Here is a 6,294-nt window from a genome sequence, read left to right as displayed (position 1 = left end):
TGTGTTGAAAAGTTTGCTGTGATTCTGATGGACTTTCCTTTGCATGTGATTTGTTTCTTTTCTCTAGTTGCTTGTAGTATTTGGTTCTTCTGTTGGGTTTCTGGGATCTTGATTATTATATGTCTAGGTGTAAATTTTTTTTTTTTTTTTGGTCATGGCTTGTGGGAGTCCAGTATGCCTTACTTATCTGTATGTCAAATTCTTTTGTTCCATTGGGAAAGTTTTGTCATTAATTCTGTGTCATTTTAATGTAATTTTAATGTCATTTGTACTTTATCCTGCTTTCTCATGGACTCCTATCAGTCTTATATTATTCTTCCTTGTATCTCCTAGGAGCTATTGAGTTGATTTCTCATGGTCCCTTACTATTTTTAAGATATCTCTTTTTTCATGGTCACTGACCGTAATCCTGTCTTCTATATCTGAAATTCTACAGATTGGCTCAGTCTGTTGTGTATCCTTTCAATCACATTTTTTTTTTAATCTCTTGGATATCTGTTTGAATCTGTTTCATGGATTCTGTTTCCTTCCTATGCTGGGCATTCATGGCTTCTATCATGATTCTGAACTCATCTATTTTTTTGTTTATCTGTTTCTGTTCTAGAGTCTCTAATCATGTCTTTCATTATGCTCACTGTTTCTGTGGCTATCTGGGAAATTATTTCTGTTTTTAATTTTTGTAGAGCCTCATTCCCTGTTTTGTTACTTTCTGTGCTATCACTTCAGGGTGTCCAGGTGGTAGATTGACAGACTTTTCCACCCTAGTTACCCCAGAATTTGACTTTGGAGAACTGGAAGTCTGTTTGTGCATTGCTTAAGTGTATTCTCATTTCTATTTTTGTTGTTGGTACTGTCCTTGGTTTATTTCTTGGATTAATACTTTTTCATCTTCCAGATATAGCTGGTCTTTAGGTTCTGAGTCTTTAATGACTTTGAAACACTCTCAGTTTCAAAGTACCAGGAAGGACAACTGGTTAGATCAATCACAACACCTTATCCCAAGTAATACAACCAGCAACACAATAGCATCAAGCACAGCTTAGAAAATGAGAATTTGTGGTAGTTATTAATCTATCATCTTTAACTGTGTTAATTAAATAAAAATCAAGGACCAGCCCAAAATATGTTTATAGTGAATAAAGTTTTCAATATAGTAACTTTATTTTTCAGGATGGGAACTTAAAGGAGTTGGGGAGAGAGGGATAGATAGGTAGAAGGATAGGAAAGGTTAGAAGTGAGGCGGAGGATACAGGAAGATCACACAAACTCTAGGAAACTGTTGAAGACAAGAGGAAAAGACAGAATGAAAGAACAAAGATAAGAACAGAACAACCTAACAGCAACAGGGAAGCTAGAAACTGTACTCTCTTTCCTTTGAAACTAATGACAATCAAGAGAAGGAAAAAGAGAGAAGAAAAGAAAGAAGAAATCCTAATTAGGGCAGGAATATAAACAGAAAGGAAGATGAAGAACAATGTGGGAGAGCAAGAGAGTGAATGAAAGACAGAAAGAAAAGAGAAGGGCCAGGGATTTGGCTCAGTGGTTCTGCCGCCTGTCTGACAAGTGCAAGGGCCTGAGTTTGATTCCTGGTTAAAAAAATTTTTTTGAAAAGAGTAGAAAAAAATAAAAATTCGAAATAGGAGAAAAAGAAAAAAAATTAAAAATAAAAAAATGAAAATGCAGGGCCTCTTTCAGGGTATGTCTCTGCTGTCATAATAGACAATATGGGTAGCAGTGTGCGGATCTAAGTCAATTAGTCTCAGCAAGCCCCTGAGATTCAGGTGGATTTCTGGTTGCAAGGCCCAGGTTGAGTTCCTTGACCTCCTGCAGTGTTGAAGTCTGCAAGGTTCTACTGCAGGTTTCAGCCGTCTTTCCCGTGAGAATAGTCCAGGTTCTGATGGGAGGTGGTGATCCCTTCGACTTACTAACCACAGTGGTTTGTTCTGCCTTTATTGCAGAGATTCTCTTCACTTTTCCAGTGGGCTTCAATTTTCAAGGAGCCTGAGAGAGAACCTCTTTCTGCTTTTCTTTGTTCGCTTCTGCTCTATCTTCTGGAGCTCAGGACAATGGTCTTTATGACCCCCCTGTGCCTCTGTGGTGCAGATCCAGGTACCAGTGCAGCCAGGAGGCCAGAGATGCTGGGGGTGTTTCTGGGTTGGTGCTGGGGGCGGGGGGCCCCCACGCGGCTCCACTCCTCACTGGTCCACACTGTTCTGAGGCCTGGGGCAGTCGGGGTGGGTAGCAGCCAAGCTTCACAAGGCTCTACACGTCCTGTCCTCACTGGTCCACTTTGCTTGAAGGCCCTTCTTGTTTTTTAAATGCGATTTTCATTTTGGGTTTTGCTAGCACTGGATTAATTGTTTTAATTTGTTTAGTCTGATCTTATATAGAGGAATTGTGTTAGTTCTTCTAGATAGAGTATCACATTGCCTTTCAATCCTTATTTCTCTTTTCTTTTACTTTGCTTGTAATATTGTTTCCTGCAGAAAGGTGTAACAATAGTGATGAGAGAAGGCATCATTCATCATAGGCATCAAACCTCATCCATTGCTTTTGAGCCAAATGACATACTATACAATAGATTTTAAATAATTCACATGTAATTATTATATAATTTTTCTTCACCCTGAATGTGAGAAATGATGTCATTGGAATTTTTTGTGCATTCCTGGATAATGTCAGTTGAACTCAATGGTTCACACACCCACACATTATGTTGATTTGGTCATTTACTCTTTTGTCCAGTATCTTTGTATCTAAGTTAATAAGTGAAATAAATCCAGAATTTCCTCTTCTATTGTGTTTACCTGATTTCAGAATCAAGGTTATTTTTTACTCAAAAAATGATCTGGGTAGTCTCTCATCCTTTTTCACTTTTTAGAAGCCAAATTAAAAAAGAAATTAGGGTGGAGGAGTGTGGCCAGAAGTGAGATATACATCAAAGACATTGGGAGCAAAATGAAGTTTATTGTGGAAATCAGATTAGAGAGGTTCTGGATGAGCATTCAACACAACAGGGTGGGGAGGTGGGGATGGTTCTGAAAATCGGGGTTGACTGCAAATTTGCATTCTGAATGGCAGGACTACCCTCAAGCTACCCATCTTGAACCCCTACCCTTGCTCAAAAAGTTTGATTAGTTCATTGAAATAGCACCTACCAGTTTCTTTCTTGTAACATTATTATTTTTCCCTTTGTACTGAGTAAATTCATGGATAGAAAAAAAAATTGGATTTGCCATTTCTCAAAAATACATAGAACTCTTGCATAAACTATCTGGCTAGGTTAGGGTTAGGAAAGCTATTAAATGTTCTTTATACCTCATTAACATAGTTATTGTTCTCTTTGAGTTTCTCAGATCCTTTTAATTTTGTTGTTTAAATTTTGTTTTAGGTTCCTTTTCCTCATATCATATTTTCAGATATATTTACTTAAAGCTGTTACTTTTCTTAATCCTTCCTTCTCTCCCCCTCCTCCCAAGCCCCCTTCCTTCCTTCCTTCCTTCCTTTCTTCCTGGGGATGACATATAGTTTTTCTCTTGATGAGTCTTTTCAAAGATCTCATAATTTATCTTTATTCAGAAACAAAACAGCTTTTAATTTGCTAAGCTGTTATACTATATATTCTGTATGTTCTCTGTTCCTATTCTTTTCCTACATTTTATTTCTTTGTGTTTGTGGCAAGCTTCTCTTTTTCTGACTTCTTTAGCTCCATGCTTAACTAATATGTTTTTAACTTTCATGTTTCCTGATAATTTATTTAAAACTGTAAATTTTTCTCTAGGCACGACTTTACTGATGTCCCACAGATTTTGACAGGTGGTGTTTTAATTATCATTCAGTCATGCATGCTTCTGTATTTCCTCTATTTTGTATTTAACCCAAGAACTGTTTAATAAAATGTGATTCCATTTCCAAATGTGCTATTTGTTATGCTTTTTAGATAATTTCCAATTCTGTTTGATAATTATTGGAGAACATAGTCTGTTTGATAGTATTCTTTGGTAATTTATTGAGATTGTTTTAATGATCTAATAGGTATGTAGTCTATTTTGTGATATGGTTAAATTAAAAATTATATTCTCCATTTATTGGAGATAATGTATACATACACATATATATGTATGTATATATGTGTGTGTTTGCTAAATGTTACTGCTTATATTACTTGGGTTTCTGGTATTGTATATATTTTCTTCTGTTTGATATATTGATTTCTAATAAGTCCAACACAATAATTATTATTAATTACTCTGTTTTCTTCTTGAAGTTTAGACCACTGTCGCTTTGTATGTTTGAAGCTGTGTTAGATGTATATGTGTGTGTGTGTGTGTGTGTGTATGTATTGGTGGTGCCATCTTATTTTTCCCTTATTATGAATAGTTGATATTATCCTTTGTTTCTTTTTAATATTTTTAGTTTTGAATTTTCTTTAGATAATCAAAATCATTATTAAGCTTTCTTTTGGTCCATACTTTATTAATACATCTTTTCCATACTTTATTTCTGGTACTTCTGTGTGTTTTTAAATGTGTACATTGTATCCAATATAACGTTGGATTAAAAAAAAATCAGAGAAGTTACTTTAATTAACAAGTTTCACAAACATATATATTTGTTCTTGATACTGGGGAGCAAACTCACACTTTTACACTTGTGAGGCAGGCAGTGGAACCACTGAGATGAATCCCCGGCCCCTCTATATATTCCAATGGCTATGATTAAACCCTAGTTATATTATATTTTCCTTTTGTTTGTTTCTTCCTCCAATCTTATTTTCTCTTGGATATTTTGACATTTTTCTGATTTTGAGTTTGTGATTGTTGCATTTAAACCTGTAGCTGTATTTAGTTAACTCCTTTATCTTTTCCACCATTCCTTTTCCTCTCCCTCCTGGTTTTTACATGCTTCCCTCCCTTCCTTGTCTCCTTTTTCTTTTTCTAGCTCTATCCATTTCTCGCTTCATAAGACAAATACGTTGGCACACTTTCATATCTCAGTCACCGTCTCAGATCGTGTTGGTTTTCCCTAGAATTTTAATTTTTGATAACTTTGATGTTTTTCTTTCTCTTAGCTCTCTTTGTATGAGGAAAAAAACTAAATACCTGATTAAGTTTAATTTCAATATCACTTGCCAGTATCTACTGCATTTATTTCTCCTACTTAATTAACCCTCCAAATGTATCCTAATTGTGGATTTTGGTTTGGTAAACTCACTAAGGGACTATATGCTTAATCATGTTGTATGATGCATTCAAATTTAAACTACAATTTGATATATTTAATTCTATGTTTAAATTTCTTTTGGCACCTTAAAATATCACATTATCTTCCTACCTCTGATGTTGCTATTGAGAAACCTAATAGCAATCTGATTTCTTACTCTCTAGGAGGCTTAAAATTTTCTTTTTGTCCCTGATACACCTATAATTCTATATGTAATTCAAGGGGCAGGATTTTTTCCTATTTCTCGTTGGATATTCTAGTTTCTTTTGATCTGTTAGATCAATAATTAATAATTCTGGGAAATTTCTCTCCAAATTTTTATCTACGCTGCACATTTGGAGATTGCTATTCTCCCATGGTGGCATATCTACCTCTATTCTCCTTATTAAATTTGGTCCTTATTTTGTGTCCTTCATGTCTATTCCTTCTTGCAGTATTTTCTGATCTTTTAACTTATTAAATTGTCCTTCAGTTATATCCATCCTATTATTTGCACTATCTTTTGAAACTCTATTAAATTTCTATCTCTTTTACATTCTCCTGTTTAATTTTTTCTTGTTTTTCTTCAGAAGAATATTTATCACACTTACTCTAAATTCTTGGTCTTTCTGTTCCAATAATCATGCTTCCTACAGTTTTTGTCATGTTTATTTTACCATAGAAGTTGTTTCACTCTTTGAGTGCTTAGGAGTTTGGTCTGTGAGCAGGTTTTATTGGGGATATTGTCTGTTCTCATTATGTATTTATGAGGAGACGATGGTCAGACACTCTGTTGGCCCTGGTGAGCTCAAAAGAATGAAGAAGCTGCCTTTCCAATGGACAGGGCCAGGTGCGGTGCAGTAAGTGAACCCTGTCATCTGCACCCCCAAACCCATTGCCATTTGTATCATCTTCAAGTCAGGGTTTCTTTTTAACTTCAGTAACCCAAGTTAGAATTTGATGACTTTTGTGTGCCCCTCTGTCATTTATCATTTATTTCAGGGTTGATTTAGGAGAAAGGAATTATAATGTTCTATGCTAATTCACCATATTTTCTGGAGCTGAAAAACATTTTTTTGTTTTTTTTTTTTT

Source organism: Fukomys damarensis, unplaced genomic scaffold (genome assembly GCF_012274545.1).
Source record: "Fukomys damarensis isolate Sample0158 unplaced genomic scaffold, DMR_v1.0_HiC HiC_scaffold_11, whole genome shotgun sequence".
Classification (NCBI taxonomy): Eukaryota; Metazoa; Chordata; class Mammalia; order Rodentia; family Bathyergidae; genus Fukomys; species Fukomys damarensis.
This window is presented reverse-complemented; position numbering follows the sequence as displayed.